This window comes from Nomascus leucogenys, chromosome 6, assembly GCF_006542625.1.
Source record: "Nomascus leucogenys isolate Asia chromosome 6, Asia_NLE_v1, whole genome shotgun sequence".
NCBI lineage: Eukaryota > Metazoa > Chordata > Mammalia > Primates > Hylobatidae > Nomascus > Nomascus leucogenys.
The window spans coordinates 22,661,076-22,685,933 of NC_044386.1; positions in this window are offsets into that span (position 1 = coordinate 22,661,076).

Here is a 24,858-nt window from a genome sequence, read left to right on the forward strand (position 1 = left end):
AAATCATACACTTAATATTTTTAGCAAAGAGTTGTACAGCCGCACCCTTGATGTTCTCTCTAGGGCACACTTTCTCATTTCTTGCAATATGGATAGGCTGAGAATTGTTCAAATCTTCAAGTTCTGGTTTGTTGTTGTGTAACAATTCATTCCTTAACTTATCTTTACTGTTGCATTTTACTATAAGCAACAAGAAGAAACCAGGCAGTGTTTTCCACACATTACCTGGGAATTTTTTTCATATGAAATATCTGCATTCATTACATACAAGTTTTATTTTCCTATCAATAGCAGAAAATAATCTAGCCATGTTCTCTACCACTTTACAACAAAGTCTTCCCTCCAGTTTCTAATGCATCTTCCATCTTCCTCATTTCCATCTGAGACCTTAATAAAAGGATCTTTAACATTTATATTTCTAGCAACATTCTGATCAGTAGTATTACTGATATTGTTACAAAGATAAGTGGGATGAATGCTATGATTAATTTTGAATGCTATGATTTAATTTTTATAATTAAAATTGTTTTTGCCATAGGCAATGCTGTGGAATTACGGCATCTCAATCAAATGTTTGCCAAGGTTTGGGGTATGCATTTTCTACTACTGAAGAAAATTTTGGTGGGGTCTGTTGGCAACTCTGGAGATTTTTTTCTGGTGTAGGAGTGAAGACTTTTTTTCTTTGACTGAAAGCAACCACTGGTTTTCTTTTCTTTTCTAACTTCAAAATGTAACATTTTATTCATGCCCCAAGATAACTCAGTGGCTTGTATTGGACAAGCATGGAATGCCTTTATTGAACATACTTGCCTTAAGTATGAATTATACCTATATTGAAAAAAAAAGGGCCTGTAGTCGATCATAGTAAAATACTCCTCACAATTCCACTATCTAATATCTTGCATTTACAGAAGATAGGAGCCTGTACATTGAAATTCCACATAACAGAGATGAAAGCTTTCTACCATTTCATGATACCTATTAGCCAATTTAGCAGAGATATTTAAAATACATAACAACTATTTGAGCAGAGACACTAATTAATCAGAAGAGACACTACCATTGAACAACCAGTATGACTCTACCAATACAGATCAGCTGGATGCTTCCCTTAGGCCACACTAATGTTTATATTTGAGGTTGTTATTTCTGTGAATTGATATGTCATTTTTCTTTGATATGGATCTCCTGGATATATTAATAAAGGAAAACATTTAACATTATTTTCAATTTTGAGAACTTATTAGTGATTCCTTTTCAAAAGTTCTGGGTGTATATTATGAGATGCTTCTAATTGGTTAGCAGTTTTATAATATGTTCATATTATTATGAGACTTAATTTATTTAATAATGACATAGATGCAAAAATTTATTTACCATGACATAGATGCAAAAATGAAAACCATATGAATCTATATTATCTTCTTAACCTTTTCCAAGATACTAATGGTGAGATATTCCTCCAAGTTAGCCATACTCCAATATGTCCAATGAAATTTGCATTATTTTTAATTTGAATGTTAAAGGATTTATTCTTATATATTTTATTTTAGGACATATATCGCACAGTAGTTTTTTAAGGGAATTCATTGCATTTCTTTGATTGATCCTTATTAAGTCCATTAAGTGTTTCACACAGAAGGTATTATAAACTGTTAGGAATAGGCCATATTTTTTCTTAAATAAATAAAGGCAAAGGATTTTTTTTTACCTTTGTCCTGTGTTTTCCTTAAATGGGTATTACTCAAGAATAAAAATATAATAATGCCGTTGCCTGTTTTGAAATCAATTTAATGGACGTCTAGGGTAGAAAAAGCATCTCAATTCATGCTTTTTCCTTATAAAGCCATTTATTTGGCCCATCTGATTTTCTTACCTCTCTAATGCCAACTTACACCACCTTTAGTGATATAATACTCAAATGATTCCTGAGTGCTTCTATCATGAACCTATAATACATTTTGCTATTAATATTGTTGTTCAAAGGAGAGACACATGGACACGTCAAGGAGTCTGGATTCTACAACACAAAAGAACCATCTACTCTATCAAATTGTGTATATAAATTACCACTCTGCTGAAGTGTTTTCAGTGGCATTCTAGTGGAATTTGGAGCAGTTACAAACTTCCCACATCATTCCAGAGAATAGTTATTTCTCAAAGTTTTAGACAGGGTTATTCTATTTAACTCCATTTAATCCACTGCTGTAAGTGAAACAGAATGTGAAATTTTTTGTGAATATTTGTAAAATAAATATTTGTTAAATAATCCTAACAGAGTTGTTTTGTTGTGTTTTGGCTGTTATCATTGCTAGTGCTATTATTGCTCCAAAATCTTTTTATCCAGTTCTACCCTTTTAAGTTCTCTGTAGCCAGTTCACAGGAGAAGCTCTATTTCCTCTACTCAAGGTTAGCAAGACATGCCAGACTCTACCCTTCTCCTTTCACCTCTGAGGGGAATCATGCCAACAGAAATGGTTTTACAAGAGACCATGAGACGGTTTTCCGTATGAATTAAAAAACATGTATCTTGGTATATGTTGTGTTTAAAAATTCCTTGGCTAATATAAATTGATTTCTCCAAAGCTTTTGTGTTATTATTATTATTAGTCTCACTACACATGCAATTTAGGCTGTCCCTTCCTAAATAAACTTTTAAAGGCATGCAGGAATATTATTTTGTTTGCCAAAGGCAATTTAATGTACTTCGGCATGTTCAAGTTGATAATGAACAGAGTTGATGGTTTCACTTGAGTCAAATGATCAGTTTTTAAATGATTTAAAATTAGTTGTGGCCCCACCCATGGCCTGCCCTAGGAGTCCCAATGTCACAGAGTGCTAAGACTGACATCATCTTAGAAAAAAAATTTTCTCAGCATCTCTGCCACCTGTCTTTGTGTCTTGTTATCCACTTTAACCATTCTACCATCTGTCTTACCACCTAAGTGACCTATAATTAAGAACTTTGAAGAAAATCCACTCTAAGTTATGATTGTACCGTCTTTCACAGCCCTCAAACTATAACGTTTCTGTTCTTGCTATTAGTCTAGATTCCTCTGTATGCAAGCATGGAAAGGACTGGCATGTGTGCAGAATAACCTTACTTCCTTAATGACCACTAATTATGCATTTTGTTTTTCAAAAGACACAGTTATATGACAACCACACAGCTGCTTCCCTAAGAAAGAAGAAAACATGTTTTAGAAAATGATTAAACTGGTGAAGATATTTTGGTTTATTATATTTGCCTACTAGGAATGTGATACAATTTTAGTTTTTCTTCACTTGATTTTCTAATACCATAAAGGTGCTTTTAATTTTCTTTGAAAGTGCATAATATCACTCTCATTTCAATGTATTTCTAATGTAATATAAAATGTTTGGGTCATATAAAATATGTGTCTTTAAGGAAAAAAAGAATGGCTAATTTGAAAAATCTGCTGAGAAAGATCAATTATACATTGTGAATAATGTAAAATTTCATGAATTTTTATTTTAATATCTGTATTCTAAATGCCAGATGTTCCATAATGATAAATCCTGTGAGAGGAAGAACTTTTCTCACTTCATTTTTAATGATTTTAAAATTTATTCAACTCACAGTTTTGTTAAAAGCACTGCAGATATCTTCTTGAATTTGCATATTTCCTGCTTCTTAAGACAACACACTGCCATTTGGAGTAACATCTATGACAAATTAAACCATATGATTTGGAAGTATAAAGTCAAATATCACTAAGTAAAGGGGAGATGGGGAAAAAGTGTTTAGGTTATTCCAAAATATTTCTGTTAACTCCCACTGGTATAAAGTCTAGCATCTTTAGAAACGTTCTGACTTTTTAATAGATGATCATCTGAAGGATGGTAAACATCTACAGCTACTCAGGTGCTGCTTGAATCCTCTGCGTAATCCCCAGCTCTATCCTTGAACACTTGTATAGAGAGGAAACTGCCTACATTGCAACCCTTCTAATTCAATTTTGGACAATATTTACTTGTTGATGTTTGGCATTATTGCATTTTTCTCTTGTATTATTGTTAGAATGAGCTTACCTAGAAGTGAATCTAAATCTCTCTCCCAACTCCCATTCTTATGAAGAAGTTTTAAACCCTCGGGAGTAATAAATTTCTCAAAGCAAAACCTCTTTCCCATCATAGTCCAGCAATAATGTGAATACTAATGCTCTTTCCCATATTAAACATTTCTAACTCTACAACTCCTGAAATGACAGGAGTATTTTAATCCCATTAACATCCTGGTGGTACTCTCAGACTTTTTTTATTATAATATATTGACTTATTGTCATATTATATGAAATAAATGGAGCTTTACCACTATAAGCTATTACTGCTGACCATCTGAGTGAATGATAAAGAGAATATGATGATGAATAAAACATTTGGAGTATGGAAAGATGACCTTAGTTAATGCACTTAATTCCTCAGTGCTTATTTTAAAAAGTAATGTATTAAAATCATGTTGATAGCCAGCTATGATACTTATCACCGTCTGTGCATATTGTTAAGCTATATAATCTTGGGATATATTTGAGAAGGACTATAAATTATGCATTGAATACAGTATCTCTACTTGTGAGATTAACTATGACTCCTTACAATATATATGTATATATGCATTCAGGTATGCTTGCATATATGCATATATACACATGCATACTTATACATATGTGTATGTGTGCAGCACATGGAATATGAAGTCTGTTGTCTAAGGAAGTTTCTGATATAAGGCTCAAAAATATTAATTATTATATTTAAACTGACTGATCCTTGAATGACAAAAACACAATTAACTCCAATAGAGTAAAAACAGCATGAAAGTACTTTCATCCTTCTTTCTTTATTGTTTATTCTTCTTCACTCACTTTGAATACATCAATGAGCAGAAATGAAATGAGCATGTGAAGCTTTTAAAGGCCAGCTGCTGCTCCTGGCATGTATTTGAAGCTAATGGCTAATCTTCAAGTACAATGCCGATTTTGCTAAAACCTGAATCCTCTTTCATTCTGACAGCTTAAGTTTCTGAGCCAAAATCGGGGGACAGTTCTTGGATTTCTGAATCTCTTGTTTGAGAGCAGTGTAGGATAAACAGATGCAGTGTAGGATAGAAAGAAAATGTTGATTACCCTCAATCAGGTCTGAATGATGTTTTATCTTTATGTTATTATTTTAAGAGAAAAATTATAGATAATTATCAAAGATGTGCTCTGTATTTGGATATTGTATATGTTTCAATTTCATTATTTTTACATAAGAACTATAAATATTTGAAATCTATATTATAACATCGCTTTAAAACATTTTACTAACACGTACACAATATGTACTTGCTGATATTTGGCATTATTGCATTTTTCTATTTGATGTTTGTGTCATTTTTCAGTAATTTCTAAATTGCATAATTCAGATTCTGTGACATACAGCATTTTCATAGGATAGTGCAAAAGGTATTTTGCCAGTTACAAAACTAATATATTTTAGTCATAATGGTAATTAGACTTCAGTTTTCAATTTTTGGGGGTTATAGAAAACATCCATCTAACAATGTTCAAATGAAACAAACTGGACAATTTATTGACAATTTAATGAAATGAACTATTGAAGCTGACGGCTTTTCGAATTGACCAGCAATCAGTCTGGTGAATTACGTTAGGCTGTTTCACAGTCCGTCTGCCATTTTACTTCTCTTGAGGATTCATATCAGTTGCCAAAGCAGATTAAGAAGTATAGGTTATACTATCACTATCAGTATGTATATATATAAATGCATATGGTACATTACATATACATGCATGCATATGCATGTTTCTGTCCACTTAAGTGTCTGTAGCTGTACATGTAAACCTATGTAATTGTTCTACATATTAAAAGAGTTTGACTACATTAGAGTAGAGGGAAAGAACATAATGCACAGGTCACATACAAAATGTGTATATATACAAATAATATATAAAATTTTATATGGTGAGCATGTGTAAAACCTATGCTCATTTTTTGGATTAGCATCTCAATCTATCTCATTATAAATTGCTACTGAATTTTCATTTCTCAATTTCTCACTTTGAGAAATTTTCATTCCTCAAAGTTCCAATTAGAAACTTCATGAGTAGACAGTAGTAACACATTATGAAACAAATCTGTATTAATGTTTGAATAAAATTTTTTCTTGGCTGGGCACCGTGGGTTATGCCTGTAATCCCAGCACACTGGGAAGCCAAGGCAGGCAGATCATTTGAGGTCAAGACTTCGAGACCAGCCTGGCCAACATGGTGAAACCCCATCTCTGCTAAAAATACAAAAATTAGCCGGGTGTGGTGGCGAACATCTGCAATCCCAGCTACTAGGGAGACTGACGCAGGAGAATTGCTTGAACCCAGGAGGTTGTGGTGAGCGGAGATCCTGCAACCGCACTCTGGCCTGGGCAATAGAGCAAGACTCAGTCTCAAAAACAAAACAAAACAAAAAAATCTCATTAAAAATGATGAAAAATAATAAAATTAGAGTAGAGTAGAAGTATTTTTAGTACAATTAATTTAGAAAAATATAAAAGATATAATATTTATAATAAAGATGCAAAATATCATTTTTGTAAGATTTTACTTCATGTCTGTTAAACCTGTGAAAATAATTCGGGTAAACAATTAGAAATTTCATGAGACAGACTTTCTCTTTCCCCCAACCTTAATAACTATGGTATTATCCTTAGTAACTCCATCATTCACAGGAGAGTCAGTTTGCTGATTTGCTTGCTTATCCTCTCCTTAGGTTATACTCCAAACTCACACCTTAAATGTCCATCACTCTCTTCTCTATTTCTAGATCAAGTACATTCACAGAAACTCTTTTTACCCCTGAGTCCACAACTTACCCTCTCGTTCTGGCTTCTTCCTTTTCAGTATATATTAATTCTATTGTTCATAAATAAAATGTGTTACTTATGAATATTTTCAATCTCATTTTCCCTCAATTTAGCTTACATACAAATTTCACAAACCACCAAACTTGGATCTCTCTGATGAGCTATGCCTACACAAAAACTTTGAGAAATTTCTGAAATAAGTTGTACACTAAATGGAAGGAATACAGTAATTAGGAAAAAAAACATTCTAGCATTCAATACCAACAACTGTGTTTTTAAAGGATGTAAATGTAGGAAAAAATTCCCATTTATAATAGCAATAAAAAAAACAAGCAATATGCCAAACTTATGCTAGATAATTACAAACAGAACCGAATATGAAAAAAAGAACATTTGAATTAATGGAAACATAAGTTTTTTTCTTGGATAGAAACTCTCAATGTTGTAAAGATTATAAATAGATAAATTAATTTATAAATTTAAGCAGAATTAAAGTGTCTGTAGGGTGATGGGAGGGTCTCGCTATGTTGCCCAGTCTGGTCTTGAACTCTTGGCAAGTGATCCTCTTGCCTCAGCCTTCCAAAGCAGTGGGATTATAGGCAGGACCCACCACACCTGGTGAAAAAAAAATACATTATTAATAAATAGTGTTGACACACATGGCCAACTGTTTAAATAAAAAGATTTGAATATCCACATGAAGCTTTTATCATAATAAAACTTCAAGATATCAAAGATTTAAACTTTAAATAGTGAAGCCAGATGAACATGTGAAAAGCAAGGCAAGAAGAAAACCAAAAAAATAAGATCATGGGCCAAATAAAACACTACATTTGCCATTATTATGAATTAATTAACTCACTTCTAAAAGTAAAAGACTCAATATAAAATTTTTTTTAAGAATCAAAATTCAGTTATTTGCTATATATTTTTAAAAGACCTAAAACAAAATAATGCAGCCAAGTTAGATCTGAGAAACTTTAATATAGGTCTCTTAGAAAGGCTGATTTCTGAGACATAGAAACCAAGAAGTCAAAAAAGAAACAACATACAATGGGTTTGAATAAACAATATAATATTCACAGATAAATTTGCACTGAATATCATACTCATGGATAAATTTGTACTCGATAAGCCTATTACTGATTTTCTTTTCAAAGACACATGAACCATACCTAAAATTTGACTATGTGCTAGATTACAAAATAAACATCAACAATTTTCAGAATCTTCCTTTTTGCAAACCATGTTGCCTGAATACAAAGCAATAAAATTAGGCGTCTATAACAAAGAAGTTTGTATCAAACTAATTTTTTTAGTAAAAATATATCCTTATGAGAATGAAAGGAAAATGACTTTAGAGACAGACTTTTGGAAAGAGAAAATAGCAAAACGTGGGATACAGAAAAGCTGTTTTTCTACCAAAAAGTAGAAAACTAAAAATACACAATTAAGTTTTCTGCTTGGGGAGTTATTCGAAAATAACACATTGAAGTAAATTACTTAGTATTAAGGCATGTATTTATAAAATGGATAACAATACTGAAATTTGTAAACAACATGCACAAAACAGGCAATCTTGATAAGAAAATGTGTACGCAGGCCGGGCGCAGTGGCTCATGCCTGTAATGCCAGCATTTTGGGAGGCCGAGGTGGGCGGATCATGAGGTCAGGAGATCGAGACCATCCTGGCTAACAAGGTGAAATCCCATATCTACTAAAAAAATACAAAAAATTAGCCAGGCCTGGTGGTATGCTCCTGTAGTCCCAGCTACTCGGGAGGCTGAGGCAGGAGAACAAAGTGAACCCGGGAGGTGGAGCTTGCAGTGAGCCAAGATTGCGCCACTGCACTCCAGCCTGGATGACAGAGCGAGACTCCAACCTCCAACTCAAAAAAAAAAAAAAAAAGTGTACACATACATTTAAAAACATTTAAAAACATATAAAAGAATAAACTAGAGGTAATCATACTGCACCTATTCAAATTCAAATAAATATTTAAATGCTAATGAGATACACAAATTGCAAAAATGTTGCCAAATTTTCTCAGAAATACAAAAATATATGAACCAGAAAAATGCATAAAATAATTGTATTTGTTGTCATAGCCTATTCCACAGTAAGAAATCTGGCCAAGTTAGTCCCCTCAGGAGCTATTTCTAATAATTCTGCCAACAACAAAATATACAACTTTTTAAAACATTTTAAAGCATAGAAGAATCCAGAGATAATTATAATTACTTTATATAACTATGATAAGCCTAACTTGACATCTGAACAAGGATTCTTAAAGAATAATAATAGAAACCTCCATTTACACACATTGGCTGGATAATACACATAATCAAATAGAGACTATTCCATGATAGCTAAGTGTATAGTGCAATAGAAAATATACATCAAGTACATCAAACAGTTGGATGACAACATAAATGAGATGATCAACAAATGTTATAAGCGACAGATAAAAATTAAACACACTATCATAACAAAATTAGACTTTAATATTGCATAAGAAGAGAAAAAAGAAATGGCAGTATTTGCATTCAATATCTAATTTCCCTAAAACAACACAAAAGAAAACTATAAAATTACGTGGAAAATTATTAACACCACCAGGAAATTTCAGGAAATTTTTGGAAAACAATGTACAAAAGTATCTGGCTTTCCTGTCTAATAACAAATTGGAAAATGTAACAGAAAATATCTTAATCATCCTTGGATCAAAATAGAAGCAAATGTTACACAGAATTAACATTAACACATACAAGATGATTACAGTTCCTTTACAGAAAACATGTTAATAGTATCTTAAAAAACTGTAATATAAATACTGAACATAAGATGTTCAAGCATGAAAATATCCAATGATGCAAAATAGCAAATTCTTCCCCTTTTATCTTCAAATTGAATGCAATATCAAAAACCAATTATGTTTTTATGAAAGTTGACATGCAAATTCTAAAATGATTATTTAAGAATATTCTAAAAAATGATGAACAAACTGAAGAGATAAGAACTCTAGAAAGTAAAATTTTAAACAATGAATAAAAGTAGTTTAAAAAATGTGCTTTTGCAGAAACAAACCAAATACAGATAAAACAGAATTTAGAGGCTCAAACCAGCATAATATTCCTTCACTTTCTCATTAATTTATACTCCAATTTAGCATGCAGGACCTGTCTTCTCATTAATAGCACATTTTCATCACTGGAAAAAAATGAACAGTTCTATCTATTTTTTTTTTTACATTTTATCCTTAATCTTCATTGTTACTCCCCTAACATCAGTAGATGTCAAACTCAAAAAATTTTACATGTCTTTGAGCATCTACTTACAACTTTAGTTATGTTGTTTAGCCTGTGCATGTATGTTTAATTTACATGAATATTTTGCCATATACCTTTTTCACCCTGGATTTTTCTCACACATCATTATGTGTGTTAGTTCAGTCCACATTCCTATGTATACATCTAGTTTGGTGCTCACTGTATTCCAGAGTCTGATATGCCCCAATGATAAAAATTTAGGTGGTTTCAAAATCCTCATTCATACAAAAAAAAATCTCTAATAGTACCAATGTCTAACTCTTTTTATGTCCTTTGTAATAATTTATCTTGAATGTATATATTGTGTATATATCTAGGGTGAGGTTTGTGTTATGCACATCACTACTTTTATTAAGTTCTTCCAAATGGCTTTCCAGATTCATTGACAAATTTACACTCCCACCAGAGGTGCAGGATGCTTTCTGCTTTCCAAAATCCTCATCAGAATTTAGTGTTATTTAAAGTTTGAATTTTCAGCTCATATAGTAAGTGTACAATCTCTTTTTAAGAAAATTGCATTTCTCAGATTACTTGTGAGTCTAAGTAGTGTTCATATTATTTATAAATGATGTGATCCCATCCAATTTAAGATCTCCTTCCCCTTCAATGATGTACAGCTTAAAAAGTCTATTAAACCATGTTAAGCAAGAAACAGACTACCTCTCATTCCAAGAATAAGCAAATGTAAAAATAGTTCCTCATTTATTATTAATCTTTTGTTTCTCCATATATGAATTGCCTAGTTATATCTGTGCCTATATGACTATTTGTTCTCCTGTATGTATGTTACTGGATTGTAAGTCCATATTTGATTATTTAAATTGTATATTCATGTTATTATAGTAAAATATAATAAAAATAATAAAACTAAAATTCATACCTTAAATGTCATAAGAGTTGATTATATTCCAAGTGAAGTTTTAATCACTTTCCATGTACTAACTTAATTAATATTCATAAAAATGCTATGAACATAATAACCCTGGAACAAATAACTGATATACAAAATGTTAAGAAATGTGCCAAGGACACAAACCTAACAAATTGTGAGTCAGTGTTTGAACACCAGCAATATTCCTTGAGTCTGTGACCTTATGCATAACATGGCAGTTTTTCTGAAGCATTCTACAGATATTGTCAGTATTACATATATTGTGTGAATTTCAAGCATTAATGAATATATTGCATAGACTTATTCATTGAATAAAGTCATTAGATTCAATACATTCAAACAAATATGTTTCTGCTTATGAATTGTGCTTTTTATCTTCCTTTTTTAATTTCTATTTTTAATTGACAAATTTTATTGTACCTATTTATGGGGTAAAATTTGATGTTTCGATATATGCATACCTTGTATAATGATTAAATCACGTTAGTTAGCATATCCACTACCTCATGCATTCACTGTTTCTTTGTGGTGAAAATAATGAAAATCTTTTCTTCTACCTGTTTTGTAATATATGATACCTTACGGCAAACCATATGCCCCACTGTGCAATAGAACGTCAGAACATACTCTTCCTATCTAATTGTAACTTTGTACCCATTGGCCAACCTCTCTCAATCCTCCCGTCCTCCAACTCCTCTCTAGTCTACGGTAACCATTCTATTCTCTACTTCTAGGAAATCAACTTTTTGGTTTTTTTAGATTCCTCATATGAGTGAATCAATTAACATAGTGTCCCCCAGGTTGGTCCATTGTTTCTCAAATGACATTGTTAAATTTTTGAGGAACTTTCATGATGAAATGGGAGAGTTTCCTGACCCCCCTATGGGACTTGCGACAGGGTGTAGCTCCCTTGCTCCACTGCTGAACACTCAAACCCCTTATGGGAGGGGGAGCATGCAAGTGGGCAGGTGCAGGAACCAGGGTGAGTGTTTTGGGGCTCTGGCCCCATGGTAGCAGCTGGGAGTGTGCTACAATGCTCTTTTAGCCCTGCCATTCAGGGATGGCTAAGTGTTAAACCAGCTCAGTGGAATGCCAAGATGACAGCATTTTACACTCTGCCCTCTGAGTACCCAGATCCTTTTCCAGCGTCCAGGAAGAATCAGATCACATGTACTTGAAGGGTGTTGAATGCGGGGATTTTATTGGGTGATGGAGGTGGCTCTAGTGGGATGGATTGGAAGTTGGAAAGGGGATGGAGTGGGAAGATAATCTTCCCCTGGGGTTCAGCCGTCCCGTGGCTGATCTCCTCTCTAATTGTCTCTAGCCAAACTCCTTTCAAAGTTCAGATGCTCCTTCTCTTCTCTCCTTCTCTGCCATGCCAGTCTGCTGCTCTGTTGCTCTTCTGCTCTTCTGTTCCTGGAGCTTGAGGTTTGTATGGGTGCAGGATAGAGGGGCGTGGTGGGCCAAAGGCAACATCTGGGCACAAAAACAGGAATGGCTGTTCTCATTTAGGTCCACGGGTCCCTCACTAGGGACCCCACCCTCCTGACTCCTGTCCATAACAATACTATTTTCCATAGCGCCTGTACTAATTTACATTCCCACCACCATTATGTAATATTTCCCTTTCATCACATCCTCACCAACGTTTGTTTTCATTTTTTTGTTTTTGATAATAGTAATTCTAGCTGAAGTGAAGTGGTATCTCATTTTGGTTTAGATTTGCATTTACCTGATGACTGGCTATGTTGAGCATTTTGTATACACCTTTTGGCTATTTGCATGTCTTCTTTCTAAAAATGTCTGTTAAAATGTTTTGCAAGTTTTTCAATCAGGCTATTTTTTTCTTGCTATTGATTTAAGTTCCTTATATATTCTGGATATTAACCCCTTATCAGATGGATAGTTTGCAAATATTTTCTCTCATTCTGTGGGTTGTCTCTTCAATCTATTAATTGTTCTCTTTGCTGTGCAGAAGTTTTTACTTTGATATAATCCCCTTTGTATGTTTTTGTTTTTGTTGCTTGTGCTTTTGAGATCCTGTCTAAAAAATTATGTCCAGTTCAATGTCATGAAGCGTTTGCCCTATGCTTCTTGTAATAGTTTCAGAATTTCAAGTTTTATGTTTAAGTCTCTAAGCCACTTCGAGTTTATTTTTGTGTATGGTGAGAGCTAGGGGGTCTAGTCTCATTTTTCTGCATATATATATTTTCTTCCAATGTATGTTCTTGGTACTTTTGTCAAAAATCAGTTGACTACAGGTGCATGAGTTTATTTCTGGGCTCTCTATTCTGTCCCATTGGTCTATGTGTCCGTTTTTATGGCAGTATCATGCTGCTTACTAGAGCTTTGTAATATATTTTGAAGTCAGGTGGTATGAAGACTCTGGCTTTGTTGTTTTGTTTAATATTGCTTTGACAATTCAGGCTGTTTTGTGGTTCCATATAAACTTTAAGATTTGTGTGTGTGTATGTGTGTGTGTAGAATGCAATTGGTACTTGGATAGAAATTGCATTAAATCTGTAAATCACTTTGAGTAGTATGTCCATTTAACAGTATTAATTATTCCAATTAGTGTTCTGGGATATCTTTTCATTTATGTCCAATACAATTTTTTAATCGTTTTATAGTTTTCAGTGTAGAGATTCATTGTCTTGATTGAGTTTATTCATAGTTATCTTATTTTTTGCAGCTATTGTAAATAGAATTGTTTTCTTCATGTCTTTTTCAGATACTTCACTATTAGTATATAGAAATGCTACTAAATTTGGAAAGTAGATTTTGTATCCTAAAGCTTTACTGAATTTTTAAATTAGTTCTAAAAGTTTTTTGTTGGACTATTTAGAGATTTTATTATATAAGATCACATCACCTTCGAACAAGAAAGTTTGACTTCCTCCTTTCCAATTTGGATGCCTTTTGTTTTTTTCCCTTGCCTAATTGCTTTGCCTAGGACTTCCAGTACTATGCTGAATAAAAATGGTGAAAGTGGACATCCCTGTCTTGTTCTAGATCTTAGAAAAAAAGCTTCCAGCATTACCCCATTTAGTATGATGTTAGCTGTGGACCCGTCATATGTTACCTTAATTGTTTTGATGTCCATAACTTTTATGCCTAATTTGTTGGATTTTATCAACATATCATATATTGAAACATTCCTGCATCCTAGGATGAATCCCAATTAATCATAGAAAATAGTATTTTTAATGTGCTGTTGAATACAATTTGTTATTGTTTTTTAAAATGATTTTTGCATCTGTGTTCATCAGGGATATTGACTTGTAGTTTTCTAAGTTGTGTTCTAATTTTGGTGTCATGGTAATGCTAGTTTTTTAAAGCAAGTATGGAAAAATTTCCTTCTTTTCAATTTTCTGATATAGTTTGCAACAATTTGCTATTAGTTCTTTAAAAGTCTAGAACAATTTAACAGTGAAGCTGACAGGTCCTAGCTTTTTCTTTGATGAGAAACTTTATATTACCGATTCAATTTCCTTACTCCTTATTGGCCTGTTCAGACTTTCCGTTTTTCACGGTTTAGTCTTGGGAGGTTGATATGTCCAGAAATGTCTCCATTCCTTCTGTTATCAAATATGTTAGTGTACAAATGTTCATAATAGTCTAATTAGCTTTGTGTTTCAGTGTTATCAGTGGTAATGTCACCTTTTTCATCTTTGATTTTGTCTCGTCTCTCTTTTTTTTTTTTTGCCTCGCTAAAGGTTTATTAATTTTCTTTACCATTTCAAAAACCCGTTCTTCATTTTGTTAATCCATTGAATTTTTCCTAGCTTTTATATTATTTATTTCTGCTCTGAGCTTGATTATTCTTATCTCTCTACCAATTTGGGGTTTATTTTGTTGTTGTGTTTCTAGATTTTGAGGTGCATTTTTAGGTTTTTTTTTATTATTATTATTATTCTTTCTTGAGATGGAGTCTCACTCTGTCACCAGGCTGGAGTGCAGTGGCACAATCTCAACTTACTGCAAATTCTGCCTCCCAGGTTCAAGTGATTCTCCTGCCTCAACCTCTCAAGTAGCTGGGACTACAGGCACCTGCCACCACACCTGGCTAATTGTTTGTATTTTTAGTAGAGACAGGGTTTCACCATGTTGGCCAGGATGGTCTTGATCTCTTGACCTCATGATCCACCCGTCTCAGCCTCCCAAAGTGCTGGGATCACAGGTGTGATTCACCGTGCCCGGCCAGGTTGTTTATTAGAACCCTCTTTTTTTGAGGTAGACATTTACTGCTGTAAACATCCTTCTTAGGACTCTGCTTTTGCTATGTCCCATAATTCCTGTTAGAATGCATTGCCATTTTCATTTTTCTCAGTAAGCTTTGTATTTTAAATTTCCCTAATAAATTTTTACTGACCCATTCGTTATTTAGGAATGTGTTGTCAGTGAAATTTTTTGTCATTGTTGTTGAGTTTCTGTTTTATATCATTATGGTCAGAAAATACATGTGATATAATCTTTAACTTCGTAAATTTGATAAGACTTGTTTTGTAACCTAACGTAATCTATCCTGGAGAATGTTTTATGTGCAGTGGAGAAAAATGTGTATTCTGCAGCTGTTGAATCGAATGTTCTGTAAATATCTGTTAGGTCCATTTGGTTTACAGTGCAGTTTAAGTTGAATGTTTCTTTGCTGATTTTCTGTCTGGATGACCTGTTCATTGATGAAAGTGAGCCATTAGCATTCCTTACTATTACTATATCACAGTATTTCACTCCTTTTAGATCTAATACTATTTGCTTTATATATTTGTGAGCTCCAGTGTTGGGTATGTATATATTTATAATTATCATATCCTTTTGTTGAATAGATCACTTTATTACCATATAATGACCTTCTTTGTCCATTTTTACAGATTTTCACTTTAATGTTTATTTTATCTGAGTATGGCTACTACCCCTTACTTTTGGCTTCCATTTACATAGAATATCTTTTTCCGTCCCTTCACTTTCCCTCTACTTTGTTTTAACCTGAGGTGAGTCTCTTGTAGGCAGCATATAGTTAGTCTTATTTTTATTTTTAATCCATGCAGCCAATCTTTTAATTGGAGAATATAATCATTTTATATTCAAGATTATTATTGATATGTAAGACTTACTGATGTCATTTTGTTAATTCTTTTCTGGTTGTTTTATAGATACTTTGTTTCTTTCTGTTTTTCTTAGTGATTTGGTAGTTTTCTGTAGTGACAAGCTTTGTTTCCTATCTTTTTCTTGTTTGTGTATCTGCTTTAATTTCTTTCTCTGGGTTATCATGGAGCTAACATGAAGAGTCTTGTATTTATAATGGACTTTTTTAAAGAGGCAGAGTCTCACCAAGTTGCCCAGGCTGGAGTGCAGCGGTGTGATCATAGCTCTTTGTAACCTCAAATTCCTGGGCTTAAGGGATCTTCCCACCTCATCATCCTAAGGAACTAAGACTGCAGATACATGCTACCATGCCTAGCAATTTTTTTTTTTTTTTTTTTTTTGAGATGGAGTCTTGCTCTGTCACCCAGGCTGGAGTGCAATGGTGCGACCTCAGCTCACTGCAAGCACCACCTCCCTAGTTCACACCATTCTACTGCCTCAGCCTGCTGAGTAGCTGGGACTACAGGTGCCTGCCATCACGCCCGGCTAATATTTTTTCTTTTTTTTTTTTTTTTTTTTAGTAGAGACAGGGTTTCACCCTGTTAGCCAGGATGGTCTCGATCTCCTGACCTCATGATCCACCTGTCTTGGCCTCCCAAAGTGCTGGGATTACAGGCGTGAGCCACCATGCCTGGCCAGCTATTTTTTTTTTTAATTTTTTGTAGAGATGGGTCTTGCTATGTTGCCCAGGCTTGTCTCAACTCCTGGGCTGAAGTAATCTTCTCAGCTTAGCCTTCTAAAGCACTGGGATTACAGGTGTGAGCCACTATTCCTGGTGATAATAGATTACTTTAAGCTGATAACTCATGACTTACATCACAGAAAAATACTCCGAACGGTTTTCCCATCCCCTTCAATTTATATTTTTGTTGCCTTAATTTACATCTTTATCTATTGTATTTTCTTAACCACGATTTGTAGCTCCTGTTTTAAACTATTTTGAATTTAGAACCCTCATACTAGAGGATTAAGAAATGGATACAACACCATTATGTCCCTAGGGTATTCTGAGTTTGGTTACGAATGTGTCCCTACAGGTGGTTTTTATATTTTCACATGTTTTTGTAACATTAATTATTTCCCTTTCATTTCCAATTTTAGCACTCTCTTAAGATTTTTTTTTTTTCAGGCCAGTCCTATGGTGATCAATTCCCTCAGGTTTTTGCTTGACTTGGAAAATCTTTATTTTTCTTTTTTTCTGAAGGATTATTGGCTTTTTGTTTTCTCTTTCAGAACTTTTAACATATAATCCCATTCTCTTCTAGTATCAAGGTTTTTGCTGAGAAATCTGCTAAAAGTCTAACGGGGAACTCTTTGTATATGACTTGATACTTCTCTTTTGCAACATTTAAAATTATCTCTTTATGGTTTGACTTTTGACAGTTTGATCATAATGTGCCTTGGAGAGGATTTCTTTGGGTTTAACCTAATTGAGGACTTTGAGTTTCCTGAATCTGAATGTTAATATTTCTTTCAGGACGTGTAGAGGTATTATTTTATTAAATATGCTTTCTGTGCCTTCATTCAACTCCTCTCCCTTAGTCATTTATATAATTTGCATATTTGTTCACTTAATGGTGTCCCATAAGTTCCACATATTTTCTTTATTTTTTGTTTATTCTCATTTCTTTTTTCCTCTTACTGGATAATTTCAAAAGACTTGTATTTAAGTTGAAAAATTTTTGTCTTCTGCTTAATCTAGTGTGTTGTCAAACTTCTCCCCTTTAGTTTTTATTTCATTTATTGAATTATTTAGCCCCAAGATTTTTAGTTTGGCTCTTTTTTACATCTATCTCTTTGTTAACTTTTATTCAAATCATTAATTATAACTGATTTTATTGAATCATTTGTTTATATTCTATTGTAGCTCTCAGTTTCCTTAAGATTATTATTTTCAATTTTTTCAGTTATATTGCAAATTTTCTTTTCATTGTGGTCTATAACTATGGAATTATTGTGTTTCTTTGTTGTTGCTGCTGCTGTTGTTTTTGCTTTTTCATATTTCCCTCTTGTATCCCTATAGGTTGTCATCTGTCCATCTAGTGAAAAGTTTTCTTTTCCAATTTCATGAAGTAACTTTTGTAGAGAAACTGTTTTTTTCTGTAGATGGGTCCTAGTGCGTCAGTTGGGTATGGAGCGTTGGCTGTGGTTCTGGGTAGACTCAGTAGCATAGTTTCTGGTCAGTTTCTTCAGCTATAATCCTTGTCAGTGAAGTCTGTAGTTTTGTCAGACTGGTTAGTTGTGCATTGGTTTCCTCTCTGTGAGTTCTGCCTGTTCCCTGGGGTTTGGGATACCATGTGGGTTTGAGTGTTGGTGGGGGAATTAACTAAGGTTATTCTGCTGCTGCTAATCGCCAAGCAGCTGGATTTGTTATAGTGCAGCCAACTATGTGAGCATAATGGAATGACAGCCACACTTCCAGTGTATAAAGTTGCAGTGGCTTCTGGCCCCAAGGTAAGGATGTACTCTAGTGGTGGGTCTGGTTTCAACATGGTGCCATGCTATATAGCAGCTAAGGGATGAGAGGGTGCACAAAACAGGCTTCTACTCTGAGAAAATGCAGCCTCGTGAATTCCAGGCAACTTTACAGACTAGGTTTGGTGGTTGTGAGGACTGCAAGACTCTCTTCTAGCAAGGACTACAGATGTCTATGGTAGTAATGGGGACAGCTGGAGGACCCCAGCTTATCTTTGTCCCAGAAGAAGTACCTCTTTAATCTAAGCCAACCCCAGCAGAGAAGACACTATAGCAAAAATAGGGTGTTTGTTACCCTCTCTATGGTGCTATCCTGAGTTTTAATGCTCCACAGAGATGTTGCCACTACCTTGGTGCTCTCCAGCACACTTCCTCAATCACAGCAGTAGAAATATAATGTTTTCATTGTTTTAATCCCTTTATTTGGTGGGGGAGGGAATGTGTATCAGTCAATTCTAGTCAAACATTTTTCTGACATCACTCCTGTACTTTTAATCTTTCTAAAGAGCTATTTGCCTGCCTCAAGATTACACCGTTATTTATGTTTATAATTTGACATTTTCTGTAAATTGCTTCATAAACTTTATTTTTACATACTTTCTCACAAAATTTGGGCTTTTGTCCATTGTGCGTGGTGAGCCATTTTGTCTTAGACTAATTACTAAATATTCTATCCAATCCCCCATTTACTTCAGCTGTCTCCATTGTATTATCTCTCCCTGTACATTTGTTTCTAAGCTTTCCAGTGTGGTCTATTGGTTCTTTCTTTTCCTGTTGTTTTTGTTGCTGTTGTTTGGTAGAATTATTTTTAAAAACGATTTGCCTGTGTAGTGTATTCTTACATCTGCTTAGTCAATTTCTACTTTGCTGTTGAGAAGTTAATTAGTGATGGGCTTTTATTCTTTTAAAATTATAAATGTGAAGAGTTCCACAAAATGTATACTTGAATTTTTTTCTTTGAATTTAAACACATTTTTTGTTACTGAACTGGTAGAGGGATTAGCAATTTTACGATGTGAAGATATTTAATCTATGAATTATTTATCTCGGCCTTTAGTTTTATTTATATGTTTACATTGCTGATTGACATAATTTTTTCTTACTAATTATCTTGTGCCTTCTTTAAGTATTAACCTTTAGATAATTTAAATTTTATTTGCAACATTATTACTGTTTTCATTTTTTAGTAAGTTCTGTTCTATATAAAAATTAATAAATTATGAGTCGATATTATATTTGGGAGTCATATAAACTCTCATCATTTTGTAGTTTCAGACTCGATTGGATTTTAAAAACTGTAATCAATATAATCTGCAACTAATAAAAATTTCGATTATCTTCTCATTTTAACAGACATTACTTTTTTTTGTCTTCTTACACTTTTTCTTTTTTTTTTCTTTGCCAGTTCACTTATTCAGTTTTATGCAGTTAAGTTGTTGTTTTTAGAACATCATGAAATTTCATTTCATGCCCCAATAAAACTAAACTAAAATGGAATGGGTTACAGCTTTTCCATTTGTTGACTTTTCTCTTTCAAACATCTTTGGTTTTCCGTTCTTTGAACACACTTTTTTTTTTTTTTTGAGACGGAGTCTCGCTCTGTTGCCCAGGCTGGAGTGCAGTGGTGCAATCTCGGCTCACTGCAAGCTCTGCCTCCCGGGTTCACACCATTCTCCTGCCTCAGCCTCCTGAGTAGCTGGGACTACAGGCACCCACCACCATGCCTGGCTAATTTTTTGTATTTTTAGTAGAGACGGGGTTTCACTGTGTTAGCCAGGATGGTCTCAATCTCCTGACCTCGTGATCTGCCCACCTCGGCCTCCCAAAGTGCTGGGATTACAGGTGTGAGCCACCGCACCCGGCCTGATTCTTACACTTTTTCTTGTTTTAAAACAGTAGTAGGCTTCAAGTTGAACATGGCAGTAATGGGAGACATGCTTTATAAATTCCTTTTCTAATTTTAAATTAAATGTATTTTATTTCACAAATTTTTGTGATTGTTTTAAGTGTGGTATAGGCTTTAAAAAGTTAAAATGTTACTTTTTCTATTTATTATTATAAATTATAATTTTTAAAATCACACATATAAATTAAAATTTATCAATATATATTCCAAATCCATCGATATTATTTTCACCTTAATATTTCATTAATGTTACAAAATACCTAAGAGATTACAAATGATACAGTTGCAATGGAACTGTCCAAGATTCAAAACACCATTTAAATAAATAGAAATATTTATCCCTATCTGTTAGCGTCCTCTGATTATTCCCTAAACACACACACTATATCCTGGGATGTTATGCTTTTTTACATGCTTTCTACTTTTATAGAATCTTCACACAGATTTTATGTCAGTTTTTCACATTCAAATTCATATATTCCTCTCAATTCTATAGCATCCCCGTTTTTAGGACAAATCCACCATCTCACGTTAGTCATCCTTTTCCCCCCATATGGCAATTTATTATATTATAAATTTTAAATTTAAAATCCATGGGATATTAGTTATTTAATAATTACTGTTGATATAATTGACCCAATATATGGAAATTAAAATTAGATTTTTATTTTACATTAACAAAATTTAATAGAAATTCAAAAGCTAATCATAAATAGCAAAACTCAGTAAGTATTGGAAAATACTAGTAGTACAGGCACGGCGCCACCACGCCCGGCTATTTTTTGTAGTGCACCGCCACTGCACTCCAGCCTGGGCAACAGAGTGAGACGCCGTCTCAAATAAATAAATAAATAAATAAAAATAAAAATAAAGAAAGTAGCAAGTTTGATGAGAGTCAGGTCAGATCAGGTCATGAATGGCTTATTATATCAGCTCACAGAAATAGACTTTATCCTCCTGTCCGTACTAAATTAATGAAACCTAGAAAATGAATGTAACACAATCAAAGCTGTATTTTAGGAGAAAGAGTATTCTATCAGATGGACTGAAGCAGGAAGAACCTAAAGACAGGGAGACCGTTTAAGCATATCTTCTCTATGTCCTTTTAACTTTAAATTTAACAGATACTAAAACTTTCCAGGAAAATTACTTTCATAATCCATAACCATTCACGCGGTGCAGTTCTTAGAATATGCTTCATGACAGTGTTTTTCTTCAGCATATTTATTATTTTTGTAGCCTATAAACTTCTTCATATATCTTCTTAAAATGGCAATCACCACCACAGAAATTCTCTGCATCTTATTAATACTGCAATAACCATTAAGACTATGCAACATATATCTGAGTAATATGGCAATAACCATTAGCTTACTTTAATGCTAATAAAATATATAAACATGTCACTGTAATATATATTGCTAAGTTCATGTGTATTCATTGGTTGACGACTTTAATAGTATAATGGAAAGGGAGATAAGTCACAGAGTGAAAAGACATGGACTTTGGAGTCAGACAAGCCTGCACTTTATTCCTGACTCTACTGTTTTCTAATTGAGAACCTGAATAAGTAATTATCTTCGCTTGGATTTAGTTTTCATCTTCTTACAAATATGGATGGTGTTCCCAACCACATAGTATTGGGGAGATTAAATAAGATGACTTATATGAAATTCTTAACCCAGTTATAGGCATATTATGGACCTCAAGTAATATGAATTTCCTTCAAGTTCCCCTTAACACTACGTAATACAATGACAGGGAAAAGAAAGTATAATAGAAATGGCTCCGCTCGTGTGTATGGGTTGGGGTAGGAGAGTTCTGCAGGTTGAATAATGACAAATACTAAAATGAGAACTGAAAAGAGTATTCATGCCCAATATATTCAAATAATTGAAAGCATACCAATGATTGACTAATGGTTTTAGTAGTTATTATAAGTCTTCACTAATATCATGACAGGTTAAATGAAAACCTTAAAAATAAAATCTGTGAAAATATTGGGAGAAGTTAGAATTATTCATGCCTATATTACTCATATGGTAATATGGTATCAATAAAGTATATATTCAGCTATGTATAACACTACTGTTTATAGTAAATACAGTATTTATATTTAGAATTGCCTTTGTTTAAATTCTATGGGAATTATAAGGGCATATATACTGTGATACTTTTACAAGAGAATGTTTTGAGTTTTTAAGAGGTTTTGAGTTTTTAGGTCAACTTAGGATTCTTCATGTGCTGCAGATAAGAAATTTGTTGGAGTCAGTATGTGTGTATGTGTGTGTGTGCACAAGCATACATTTGTATGTGTTTCCATTCAAAAGATAAGAAGAATCCAGTTGGAAGACAAAAATACCTCTGCAATTAACAAGATAATTAACAAGATAGTAACATGGAGTAAAGGCAGTGGAAATAATAGTAATAGCCAAAACTACTGATTTGTTCTCTAACCAAGGGCTACAAGACAAGGGAATTAATGGGAACTGAAGTCCAGTACCCTGTGTTCATCAAGTCAATCCCCAAGTAACTATGTCAGTTGAAGCAAGTTTAAACTCAGACAGGGCATTTAGATGTCAGCAACCTCTCTGATACTCTCATTAACAACATGCCAGACATTATTGTAAGTGAGCAACATTGTTTCATGAGGTAGATCCATGTGATAATGTGTTATGTTAATTTGAGTCGACTGACAAGACGACGGCAAGAAGGGATATGACATGCAAAAGACTCATTGGTGGAGGGGTGCAGAAAGAAGTGTAGGATTGCCTGGGAGGTGACCAAGGCAGCTTAAAGTTCCCCTCAGCTTGATTAAAATTTAGACAGGCTTCTTTCTGCTTCTAGGGCCCTGGCCTCCAGCCCTGACAGAATCCAGATGGCCTAACCACAGAGGTCTCTCCCTTCCCTTTTCTAGGAGCATTTACTTTAGAAAATGCATCATTGTAATTTCTTTCTCTGCCCCTTTGAGACAGCTAGCTTTACAACCCAGGATTGTCTTTCTCAAGATTTTTGGGGTCTTGCTTTTGAAATGTAATCATGAAAAAAGATGGCAGCCCTATGTCCTAATGTCCGTGAAGTTTACTTAATTTTCACTGGTGCCTTGCCCCAAGTTGTAAAATAAAATAGGAGAAATTTTACTTTTCCTTTGGTAAGGAGGTAACTGGCAAACATAGATGTCCTGTAATTCCCCCACCAACATTGTCCATAGGAGGGGTCCTGCTTCTGTTGATAATGGGCCTGTCTTGGTACCCTTGTCATTGTCAGTCACACGGAAGCCACGGGAAGTGTGGCCACGACCCAAACATTGTTGTACAAACAGAGGATCCCACACTAGGAGAGTTGAGCAGTATCTTTCATATCCTCCGTCGGGTTTACTCGTCTGTGCAGGTTTAGGGAGCAGCTCCTCCATGATTCCTGTGGACTTTTCTTCTGGAAGAGAAACTTAGAGGTGGAGGAGGAAATACCCACCCCCTCCAACCCCTTTCTGCCCTTGGCTTCAAGACTGTAACTAGTACTCACCCTTACCTTCATCCACTATTCATTCAAATCTCTCTCACCCGCAGCTATCACTTCTCCGGTCTTGATGAATTACCTGGTGGTATAACCTGAGGCTTTACTCCTGAGGGTCTGAATCCTTAGCAATCCTACTCTTTTCAGACCAGCGTTGCTGTGCATGCTCACTCATCATTACAATGGGACACAGAAGGAGCAGGAGGCATCCAACTGGATCATCTGGGCTGCACATGCTGCCTTTTGCCTTCGTTGTATAAATGTAGCCTTACCTTCTCTGCAGATCAGAGTTAGTTACTTCTGCTGTGATAGTGAGTCCTATTTTCACCTGCTGGTCCAAGGATATGAAGTGTTTAAAGTGCACTGGTGTGGCCATTGTTTATGGTATAATGGGACCCTTTTTCTGTTCTTTAATAATATTATATTCTTTGGGGACAAGGGTCTCCAACCTTCTAGAGATCACAGTTGCACCTACAGAAAACACAAATTACCTTATTGGATCATTTAGAGTTATGGTTAACGGGGTCACTCTTGTTTTCACCTCTTGTTTCTAAGACCCATTCATTCTTCTTATTGGTGGCACAGTAGAACACTAAAGCATCTAATTTAATGATTCCACTACATTACAAAAGACAGCACCACATTTTTTAATAGTGTAGAGTTTCAGATGTGCCTTTAAAGGTGGCTCTGGTGCCCTGTGAGGCAGGCTGCTTCTGGATGG